General features: G+C 41.4%; 1 protein-coding gene across 1 annotated transcript in view; it reads right to left on the reverse strand.

Moving 5' to 3' along the window:
• The window catches only part of arhgef40 (Rho guanine nucleotide exchange factor (GEF) 40), an 87,557-nt gene that overhangs the window by 62,620 nt on the left and 12,437 nt on the right, over positions 1-12,500 (reverse strand). The window lies entirely within an intron of this gene.

A 12,500-nucleotide genomic window follows, 5' to 3' on the forward strand; every position in this document is an offset into this window, starting at 1 on the left:
AACTTTTGGGGAGTACACCATGGAATTGAAAGGAAAAAGGAAAATGGTAAAGCTAAAGTGGAGTTATAGTCAAGGTCAATGGCCGTCAAAGTCAGATTTATTGACCGTTTGAAATGATTTTGGACAGAATTTTTAAATTGCTGCTTTCCCGATGCCAATGTATATATGCACTGTATCAATGTACTGTTAGTAGACTCACTGCATCCAAAAAAGTAACAACATTTTGATTTGAATTAATGTCTGCAAATGTATTGGGCTGTAAAGGAACCATCCACCATGGTTCTAAATTGAACTGTTCTTCTTTGATCTGAGAAAAGTTCATGCGTCTCTGGTCTTCGTGCATAACTGCAATCAGTCAGGAGTGCTGCTTGTCTCACAGTTCGGAAAAACAACATAGATCTTAATGGAAACATGGTGGACTATTCCTTTAAATCAGTATGGCCTATGCTGACCCGTAATGTAGCATGCAGATAAAGGCATCTCTAGGGTCCTTTGTTCCCAACAGTTTGTTTGTTTGTCTTCGCATTAGCGTGTGGGTGTGGGTGTTGGTAGATGTGATTAGTTTATGTTTTTCTGCACAGAGAAGTTGTACAGTGTGTGTGTGTGTGTGTGTGTGTGTGTGTGTGTGTGTGTGTGTGTGTGTGTGTGTGTGTGTGTGTGTGTGTGTGTGTGTGTGTGTGTGTGTGTGTGTGTGTGTGTATGTGTGCGTACATGTGTGTAATGCACCAATCTACCTTTGTGAGGCCACTACTATTGGAGCACACCAACAGGGTGGGGCCCACACTCCATGTGGGGCCCAAATCCTGGACCCGACATGTTTTGACCCCTTTTTCTGGGGTACTGTAGTTTTGTTGTTACTGGTAAAAGTAAAAGTGTGTGCATGCGTGTGTGCATGTGTGTTACTAACGCTTCAATTCAAAGCTTTTTAGCACAGTAACAGTGATAGAATAGAGATGATGCATAAAACATTGTGTTATATAACCCCAATTTACTTAGAATGAGTTCCAACACTGAGCCGCCATATTGAATATGCATGTTGAGATACTTATCACCATCTCTCTCATCAATAAACATGTGACGCTGACCCTTCCGCTGTCACCAAAAATAGAAGGCAAATGACAAACTCCAAGAAAAGTGCGCATTTCCTCTTTTTTTTGCTTTCAAGTCTGGGAGCCTATGTTCTTATGGGAAAATGGTTGTGGTGGATGTACTGCGACAAGTTGGTTAATACTGTAGACGAATCTACCAACAATCATCACTGTTGATTTGACAATGATGAGGCACATGACTACTACTAATCATAACTTGGATGATGGGTGCGTGTGTGTGGGTTGCCACAACAGCAGTCTATGGTCTTTACCTATACCTATACCTTGTCCCAGGCCCTGGGAGATGGGGGAGGGGGCCCAAGAATTGGGTCCTCATTACATCTAAATTAACACCAGCCAAATGGCCAAATGCTGGTGACATTTCAGTTTGGCTGGTAGAAAAGACCCTCTCACTAGCCACTTTGTGTGTGTTTGGCAAGCAAAATCTACAGTACTATCCATTTTGGCTGGTGATCAAAAAGTTCATTTAGAGCCCTGATTTTATGTATTAGGTGCAGTGGTGGACAAAGTAAAGGTAAAAGTAAAAAAAGAAACACAGTTTTTTTCCAACACAGGTAACTTATCTGAGTAAAGAGTAGACCAATGTACTTGTCTTATGATAAGCTGATTCTGCACAGGTTGGGTTGAGTTTGTGGTGGGTCTTTGTTACGTTTTTATTGCTTTTTTTTAGTAATAACACAGTATATCTCAATAGCTAGGTACAATGGAGTAACCGGTATAACAGCTATGTAATATCATGTGCTACTGTTGTAATTACACCACAAAAGTACTTTTACTTTGTCCACCACTGATTAGGTGTGTGTGTGTGTGTGTGTGTATGGGGGGACTTTCATGTGGCCCGTCCAAAGCTGTCAGCAGCCCAGGGCGGGGGGCAGTGTTACTTCACATGGGCAGGCTACTGTCTGTCTGGCACCGTGATTGTGACTCATTGACGGAGACCGCAGAGCGAGAGGCCTCTGGCTTGAATCAGCAAGATACTAGACACAGATGATTAGTCAGGTTGGTGGCTTCTGACTGCGTGTGTGCGTGCGTCCGTGTGTATGAGCTGCAGTGTCAGTGTGTGTGCATGTGCCTGTGTGTGTGTGTGTGTGTGTGTGTGTGTGTGTGTGTGTGTGTGTGTGTGTGTGTGTGTGTGTGTGTGTGTGTGTGTGTGTGTGTGTGTGTGTGTGTGTTTGCTGAAGTGTGTGTGGGCGCATGTGTGGGCGTGATGCTTGTTTTGTGGTTTCCCGGTACAGCACTCAGCTCAAAGCCATGACCAATAGACTGTGATGAAAATGGGGGTCAAAGGTCAGACACAAAAACATGTCAGCAAATTCTTGACCAAAAAAAAGACAAAAACATCTTTACCATGCATTCAGTGATATTTTGTTAAGTTTTATATTTGGCATCAAAGCAGACAATTAGTGTGTGTGTGTGTGTGTGTGTGTGTGTGTGTGTGTGTGTGTGTGTGTGTGTGTGTGTGTGTGTGTGTGTGTGTGTGTGTGTGTGTGTGTGTGTGTGTGTGTGTGTGCGTGTGTGACTTTCTGGCTATTTGTTCGCGACTTTGTTCAACCAATAATCAAAATATGACCAAAATCTTATTCTCAAAATAAATATCAGTTGAGTGAGATATAGTCTGTGAATAATCAATTGAATTTCTCATTCGGAAGGTCAATTTTAACTATTTAGAATACTACCTAAATCTTGATGGAAAGCTGGTTTCACATCAGCTGTCTGGTTGGCGAATCTGTAAACAAAAACTACAAGTTTTCGTTTGTCTAGATTGGCTTGTCCTCCCTCCCCATTCTGTGGTTGGAATCCCAAACTTAGGCGAAGATTTCAGCCAGGGTTTCCATGCTGTCCTTCAGATCGGAGCTAGTGTTCAAGAAAGCATGGGAAGTCCCAAGCTCGAATGAGAAGAAGTTTTGAGAGCGGCAACAACAACAGCTGGAGCAGGTGGTAATGCAGGGCGTCTAAAATCACTGGCCATAGTGGTCCCATCTTAGCCTTACATTACAGCACAAAAATTGCCAGGAAATCCAAGAACATCACCTCTGACCCGACACATCAAGCAGACCATCTATTCCTACTGTCAGTGTCAGAGAGAAGGTACAGCAGCATCCCATGCAATACCACACGATTTAGGGACAGCACATACTCACAAACCATACACCACTTGAATACGCACCTGCACTTTACAGTTACTCCGCTACCTGGCCTACCTCTCTTGCTTATTTTTTTGCAATGTAACTCCAGCTGTTTTCTGTACAACCAATGCACTTTCAATGTTTTCATTGTACCTTTCAATGTTTTTATGTGTGCTATTAATGTGTCCCCTTGTTTATTTCCTTTCATGCTGTCATGATTCATACAGTTGCCTCTTACCGGTACACACTTTCATAAATAGTCATGGATGAGAAGGGGGGATTTAAAAACTGTCCCATATACATATCTAATTAAGCGGGCTTGCGGAGCAAGGACCATGCAGAGCATGGCCCTTGCAGAGCAAGGCCCGATTATAGTTATCTCTAAGTCCTGTTTCATTATTAAGCGGGCTTGCGGAGCAAGGACCATGCAGAGCATGGCCCTTGCAGAGCAAGGCCCGTTTATAGTAATCTCTAAGTCCTGTTTAGTTATTAAGCGGGCTTGCGGAGCAAGAGCAGAGCTCTTGCAGAGCAAGGCCCGATTATAGTAATCTCTAAGTCCTGTTAATTATTATTAAGCGGGCTTGCGGAGCAAGAGCAGAGCTCTTGCAGAGCAAGGCCCGATTATAGTAATCTCTAAGTCCTGTTAATTATTATTATTAAGCGGGCTTGCGGAGCAAGGACCATGCAGAGCATGGCCCTTGCAGAGCAAGGCCCGTTTATAGTAATCTCTAAGTCCTGTTTAGTTATTATTATTATTGGTCTTGTGCAGGGCAGCAGTAAAATAGAAAATGGATCTCCTCCTAGGCCTTTCGAGATAGAGACACCGTTCAAACACTAAAACGACCGGCTCGGCTTGGAGATCGCGTCTCGTTATAGGCTTCTCCGTGTCTCTTGTCGTTTTCCCGTTTTTGGCGATTTTGTTAAAGCCTGGGTCTCCATTGAAAACTATGGTGGAACCTTCATGAACCAAAGTTCCGCCACTCTAGAGATTAGAGTGTAGGAGGCTTTTTCGGTCATAAAACATCAACACTTTCACCTAGAAGTTTAGTTGACGCGTTGTTAGCGAGCTCTATGGGATGTCTCCAAATTGTGAAAGTTTCATCTCCCAACTCCCAATACTTTTTAAATGGCAGGTTTGTAAAAAAAACAGGCCTGGCTCTATGGAGAATCCCATTCTTTTGAAAAGTGCATTTTTCAAGAGATCAGCGCATGTCTCACACGGAGGTCCATTTGTGCCTGAAAAATTTAATCTATAAACTTCATTCAAAGACTGTTAGAGAGATCACAAGCATGACTCCGATCTGTGAAAAGGACACGTGCCAACTCCTTTTAGTTTTTTTACAACGATGTTGTAAAGACAAAAAACTCATTCTCATTTTCTCCCCTGTTAAAGGCTCAATACTAACTGTCTTTCAGTCAATCACAACAGGTGCAGCCAGTGAAGTGTTCCATTTCAACTGTCACTGTCTCAAGATTCTATTCTTAACGAGCAGGTGCGAGCAAGCATTCTAGAAGTCTATTGTTGAGGCTCTGCAATGCAATGTAATATAGTCTTGCTGGACTATGCATGACAATTACCTGCTTGGCTTAGTGGTAATGCATGCCGCAGCATTAGAGATATGGAGGTTTAGGGTTCAAATCCCATTCAAAGCCGTGTTGATTTTCTAAATTATATCATATGCAGCGTTCCTTGGCCGACTTAAAATGCCATGTATATCATTTAGTATGGATGGCAAATGTGCTGAATTACAGATATTGAGGTTGGGGGTTCGAAACCCAGTCAAAGCCATGTTGATTTTCAAAATTATATCATATGCAGTGTTCCTTGGCCAACTTAAAATGCCATGTATGTCATTTAGTATGCATGGCAAATGTGCTGGATTACAGATATGGAGGTTGGGGGTTCGAATCCCAGTCAAAGCCATGTTGATTTTCTAAATTATATCATATGCAGCGTTCCTTGGCCGACTTAAAATGCCATGTATATCATTTAGTATGCATGGCAAATGTGCTGGATTACAGATATGGAGGTTGGGGGTTCGAATCCCAGTCAAAGCCATGTTGATTTTCTAAATTATATCATATGCAGCGTTCCTTGGCCGACTTAAAATGCCATGTATATCATTTAGTATGGATGGCAAATGTGCTGAATTACAGATATTGAGGTTGGGGGTTCGAAACCCAGTCAAAGCCATGTTGATTTTCAAAATTATATCATATGCAGTGTTCCTTGGCCAACTTAAAATGCCATGTATGTCATTTAGTATGCATGGCAAATGTGCTGGATTACAGATATGGAGGTTGGGGGTTCGAATCCCAGTCAAAGCCATGTTGATTTTCAAAATGATATCATATGCAGTGTTCCTTGGCCAACTTAAAATGCCATGTATGTCATTTAGTATGAATGGAAAATGTGCTGAATTAGGGATATGGGGGTTGGAGGTTCGAACCCCAGTCGAAGCCATGTTGATTTTCAAAAAGATATCATATGCAGTGTTCCTTAGCCAACTTCAAATATCATGTATTGTATGTCATTTAATATCAATGGCAAAGGGGTTGGATTACAGATATGGAGGTTGTGAGTTCGAATCCCGCTCGAAGCCATGTTGATTTTCAAAATTATATCATATGCAGTGTTCCTTAGCCAACTTAAAATACCATGTATGTCATTTAGTATATCCCCAAAACGCAGAGCTACAACACTTTCAAGATGGCTGAATCCAAGATGGCTGAATTGTTTGGCCCATAACTTCTGACTGGGTGGATGGAGTTTTTCCAAGATTTCTTTTAGCTTTGTTTTCTCAATAGTACTTTGTTTCATCTCTGCCCCAAAAGGCAAGCCCGCTTCCAGCATTTTCTGTGAGAATGCATTTCTAGTTTATTATTGGTTCTCTTGTGCAGGGGCAGCAAAAATAGAAAATGGATATCCTCCTAGGCCTTTCGAGATAGAGACACCGTTCAAACACTAAAACGACCGGCTCGGCTTAGAGATCGCGTATATTAATAGGCTTTTCCGTGTCTCTTGTCGTTTTCCCGTTTTTGGCGATTTTGTGAAAGCCTGGGTCTCCATTGAAAACCATGGTGGAACCTTCATGAACGACAGTTCCGCCACTCTAGAGATTAGAGTGTAGGAGGCTTTTTCGGTCATAAAACATCAACACTTTCACCTAGAAATTTAGTTGACGCGTTGTTAGCGAGCTCTATGGCATGTCTCCAAATTGTGAAAGTTTCATCTCCCAACTCCCAATACTTTTTAAATGGCAGGTTTGTAAAAAAAACAGGCCTGGCTCTATGGAGAATCCCAGTCTTTTGAAAAGTGCCTTTTTCAAGAGATCAGCGCATGTCCCACACGGAGGTCCATTTGTGCCTGAAAAATTTAACCTATAAACTTCATTCAAAGACTGTTAGAGAGATCACAAGCATGACTCCGATCTGTGAAAAGGACACGTGCCAACTCCTTTTAGTTTTTTTACAACGATGTTGTAAAGACAAAAAACTCATTCTCATTTTCTCCCCTGTTAAAGGCTCAATACTAACTGTCTTTCAGTCAATCACAACAGGTGCAGCCAGTGAAGGATTCCATTTCAACTGTCACTGTCTCAAGATTCCATTCTTAACGAGCAGGTGCGAGCAAGCATTCTAGAAGTCCATTGTTCAGCTCTGCAATGCAATGTAATATAGTCTTGCTGGACTATGCATGACAATTAACTGCTTGGCTTAGTGGTAATGCATGACCTGCATTAGATTGGAGGTTGAGGGTTCGAAACCCACAAGAAGCAATGTTGATTTTCTAAATTATATCATATGCAGCGTTCCTTGGCCGACTTAAAATGCCATACATGTATATCATTTAGTATGGATGGCAAATGTGCTGAATTACAGATATTGAGGTTGGGGGTTCGAAACCCAGTCAAAGCCATGTTGATTTTCAAAATTACATCATATGCAGTGTTCCTTGGCCAACTTAAAGTGCCATGTATGTCATTTAGTATGCATGGCAAATGTGCTGGATTACAGATATGGAGGTTGGGGGTTCGAATCCCAGTCAAAGCCATGTTGATTTTCAAAAGTATATCATATGCAGTGTTCCTTGGCCAACTTAAAATGCCATGTATGTCATTTAGTATGAATGGCAAATGTGCTGAATTAGGGATATGGGGGTTGGAGGTTCGAACCCCAGTCGAAGCCATGTTGATTTCCAAAATGATATCATATGCAGTGTTCCTTAGCCAACTTCAAATATCATGTATCGTATGTCATTTAATATCAATGGCAAAGGGGTTGGATTACAGATATGGAGGTTGTGAGTTCTAATCCCGCTCGAAGCCATGTCGATTTTCAAAATTATATCATATGCAGTGTTCCTTAGCCAACTTAAAATACCATGTATGTCATTTAGTATATCCCCAAAACGCAGAGCTACAGCACTTTCAAGATGGCTGAATCCAAGATGGCTGAATTGTTTGGCCCATAACTTCTGACTGGGTGGATGGATTTTTCCCAACATTTCTTTTAGCTTTGTTTTCTCAATAGTACTTTTTTTCATCTCTGCCCCAAAAGGCAAGCCCGCTTCCAGCATTTTCTGTGAGAATGCATTTCTAGTTTATTATTGGTTCTCTTGTGCAGGGGCAGCAAAAATAGAAAATGGATATCCTCCTAGGCCTTTCGAGATAGAGACACCGTTCAAACACTAAAACGACCGGCTCGGCTTAGAGATCGCGTATATTAATAGGCTTTTCCGTGTCTCTTGTCGTTTTCCCGTTTTTGGCGATTTTGTGAAAGCCTGGGTCTCCATTGAAAACCATGGTGGAACCTTCATGAACCACAGTTCCGCCACTCTAGAGATTAGAGTGTAGGAGGCTTTTTCGGTCATAAAACATCAACACTTTCACCTAGAAATTTAGTTGACGCGTTGTTAGCGAGCTCTATGGCATGTCTCCAAATTGTGAAAGTTTCATCTCCCAACTCCCAATACTTTTTAAATGGCAGGTTTGTAAAAAAAACAGGCCTGGCTCTATGGAGAATCCCAGTCTTTTGAAAAGTGCCTTTTTCAAGAGATCAGCGCATGTCCCACACGGAGGTCCATTTGTGCCTGAAAATTAAACTATAAACTTCATTCAAAGACTGTTAGAGAGATCACAAGCATGACTCCGATCTGTGAAAAGGACACGTGCCAACTCCTTTTAGTTTTTTTACAACGATGTTGTAAAGACAAAAAACTCATTCTCATTTTCTCCCCTGTTAAAGGCTCAATACTAACTGTCTTTCAGTCAATCACAACAGGTGCAGCCAGTGAAGGATTCCATTTCAACTGTCACTGTCTCAAGATTCCATTCTTAACGAGCAGGTGCGAGCAAGCATTCTAGAAGTCCATTGTTCAGCTCTGCAATGCAATGTAATATAGTCTTGCTGGACTATGCATGACAATTAGCTGCTTGGCTTAGTGGTAATGCATGACCTGCATTAGAGATATGGAGGTTGAGGGTTCGAAACCCACAAGAAGCAATGTTGATTTTCTAAATTATATCATATGCAGCGTTCCTTGGCCGACTTAAAATGCCATACATGTATATCATTTAGTATGGATGGCAAATGTGCTGAATTACAGATATTGAGGTTGGGGGTTCGAAACCCAGTCAAAGCCATGTTGATTTTCAAAATTATATCATATGCAGTGTTCCTTGGCCAACTTAAAATGCCATGTATGTCATTTAGTATGCATGGCAAATGTGCTGGATTACAGATATGGAGGTTGGGGGTTCGAATCCCAGTCAAAGCCATGTTGATTTTCAAAATTATATCATATGCAGTGTTCCTTGGCCAACTTAAAATGCCATGTATGTCATTTAGTATGAATGGCAAATGTGCTGAATTAGGGATATGGGGGTTGGAGGTTCGAACCCCAGTCGAAGCCATGTTGATTTTCAAAATGATATCATATGCAGTGTTCCTTAGCCAACTTCAAATATCATGTATTGTATGTCATTTAATATCAATGGCAAAGGGGTTGGATTACAGATATGGAGGTTGTGAGTTCTAATCCCGCTCGAAGCCATGTTGATTTTCAAAATTTTATCATATGCAGTGTTCCTTAGCCAACTTAAAATACCATGTATGTCATTTAGTATATCCCCAAAACGCAGAGCTACAACACTTTCAAGATGGCTGAATCCAAGATGGCTGAATTGTTTGGCCCATAACTTCTGACTGGGTGGATGGAGTTTTTTCCAAGATTTCTTTTAGCTTTGTTTTCTCAATAGTACTTTGTTTCATCTCTGCCCCAAAAGGCAAGCCCGCTTCCAGCATTTTCTGTGAGAATGCATTTCTAGTTATTATTGGTCTTGTGCAGGGCAGCAGTAAAATAGAAAATGGATCTCCTCCTAGGCCTTTCGAGATAGAGACACCGTTCAAACACTAAAACGACCGGCTCGGCTTGGAGATCGCGTATAGTTATAGGCTTCTCCGTGTCTCTTGTCGTTTTCCCGTTTTTGGCGATTTTGTTAAAGCCTGGGTCCCCATTGGAAACAGTGGTGGAACCTCCATGAACCAAGGTTCCGCCACTCTAGAGATTAGAGTGTAGGAGGCTTTTTCGGTCATAAAACATCAACACTTTCACCTAGAAGTTTAGTTGACGCGTTGTTAGCGAGCTCTATGGGATGTCTCCAAATTGTCAAAGTTTCATCTCCCAAATCCCAATACTTTTTAAATGGCAGGTTTGTAAAAAAAACAGGCCTGGCTCTATGGAGAATCCCAGTCTTTCGAAAAGGGCATTTTTCAAGAGATCAGCGCATGTCCCACACGGAGGTCCATTTGTGCCTGAAAAATTTAACCTATAAACTTCATTCAAAGACTGTTAGAGAGATCACAAGCATGACTCCGATCTGTGAAAAGGACACGTGCCAACTCCTTTTAGTTTTTTTACAACGATGTTGTAAAGACAAAAAACTCATTCTCATTTTCTCCCCAGTTTAGAGCTCAATACTAACTGTCTTTCAGTCAATCACAACAGGTGCAGCCAGTGAAGGATTCCATTTCAACTGTCACTGTCTCAAGATTCCATTCTTAACGAGCAGGTGCGAGCAAGCATTCTAGAAGTCTATTGTTCAGCTCTGCAATGCAATGTAATATAGTCTTGCTGGACTATGCATGACAATTAGCTGCTTGGCTTAGTGGTAATGCATGCCGCTGCATTAGAGATATGGAGGTTGAGGGTTCGAAACCCACCCGAAGCCATGTTGATTTTCTAAATTATATCATATGCAGCGTTCCTTGGCCGACTTAAAATGCCATACATGTATATCATTTAGTATGGATGGCAAATGTGCTGAATTACAGATATTGAGGTTGGGGGTTCGAAACCCAGTCAAAGCCATGTTGATTTTCAAAATTACATCATATGCAGTGTTCCTTGGCCAACTTAAAATGCCATGTATGTCATTTAGTATGCATGGCAAATGTGCTGGATTACAGATATGGAGGTTGGGGGTTCGAATCCCAGTCAAAGCCATGTTGACTTTCAAAATTATATCATATGCAGTGTTCCTTGGCCAACTTAAAATGCCATGTATGTCATTTAGTATGAATGGCAAATGTGCTGAATTAGGGATATGGGGGTTGGAGGTTCGAACCCCAGTCGAAGCCATGTTGATTTTCAAAATGATATCATATGCAGTGTTCCTTAGCCAACTTCAAATATCATGTATTGTATGTCATTTAATATCAATGGCAAAGGGGTTGGATTACAGATATGGAGGTTGTGAGTTCTAATCCCGCTCGAAGCCATGTTGATTTTCAAAATTATATCATATGCAGTGTTCCTTAGCCAACTTAAAATACCATCTATGTCATTTAGTATATCCCCAAAACGCAGAGCTACAACACTTTCAAGATGGCTGAATCCAAGATGGCTGAATTGTTTGGCCCATAACTTCTGACTGGGTGGATGGAGTTTTTCCAAGATTTCTTTTAGCTTTGTTTTCTCAATAGTACTTTGTTTCATCTCTGCCCCAAAAGGCAAGCCCGCTTCCAGCATTTTCTGTGAGAATGCATTTCTAGTTTTATTATTGGTCTTGTGCAGGGGCAGCAAAAATAGAAAATGGATATCCTCCAAGGCCTTTCGAGATAGAGACACCATTCAAACACTAAAACGACCGGCTCGGCTTGGAGATCGCGTATACTAATAGGCTTTTCCGTGTCTCTTGTCGTTTTCCCGTTTTTGGCGATTTTGTGAAAGCCTGGGTCCCCATTGAAAATAGTGGTGGAACCTCCATGAACCAAAGTTCCGCCACTCTAGAGATTAGAGTGTAGGAGGCTTTTTCGGTCATAAAACATCAACACTTTCACCTAGAAGTTTAGTTGACGCGTTGTTAGCGAGCTCTATGGGATGTCTCCAAATTGTGAAAGTTTCATTTCCCAACTCCCAATACTTTTTAAATGGCAGGTTTGTAAAAAAAACAGCCCTGGCTCTATGGAGAATCCCAGTCTTTCGAAAAGGGCATTTTTCAAGAGATCAGCGCATGTCCCACACGGAGGTCCATTTGTGCCTGAAAAATGTAACCTATAAACTTCATTCAAAGACTGATAGAGAGATCACAAGCATGACTCCGATCTGTGAAAAGGACACGTGCCAACTCCTTTTAGTTTTTTTACAACGATGTTGTAAAGACAAAAAACTCATTCTCATTTTCTCCCCAGTTTAGAGCTCAATACTAAGTGTCTTTCAGTCAATCACAACAGGTGCAGCCAGTGAAGTGTTCCATTTCAACTGTCACTGTCTCAAGATTCTATTCTTAACGAGCAGGTGCGAGGAACCAATCTAGAAGGCTATTGTTCAGCTCTGCATTGCAATGTAATATAGTCTTGCTGGACTGTGCAAGACAGCTAGCTGCTTGGCTTAGTGGTAATGCATGCTGCTGGGTTAGAGATATGGAGGATGAGGGTTCAAAGCCCACTCAAAGCTGTGTTGATTTTCAAAATTATATCATATGCACTGTTCCTTGGCCAACTTAAAATGCCATGTATGTCATTTATTATCAATGGCAAATGTGCTGGATAAGAGATATGGAGGTTGAGAGTTCGAATCCCACTTGAAGCGATGCTGATTTTCAAAATTATATCATATGCAGTGTTCCTTAGCCAGGTTAAAATACCATGTATGTCATTAAGTATTGATGGCAAATGTGCTGAATTACAAATATGGAGGTTGGGGGTTCGAACCCCAGTCAAAGCCATGTTGATTTTCAAAATTATATCATATGCAGCGTTC

This window comes from Engraulis encrasicolus, chromosome 21 (assembly GCF_034702125.1).
Source record: "Engraulis encrasicolus isolate BLACKSEA-1 chromosome 21, IST_EnEncr_1.0, whole genome shotgun sequence".
Lineage (NCBI taxonomy): Eukaryota > Metazoa > Chordata > Actinopteri > Clupeiformes > Engraulidae > Engraulis > Engraulis encrasicolus.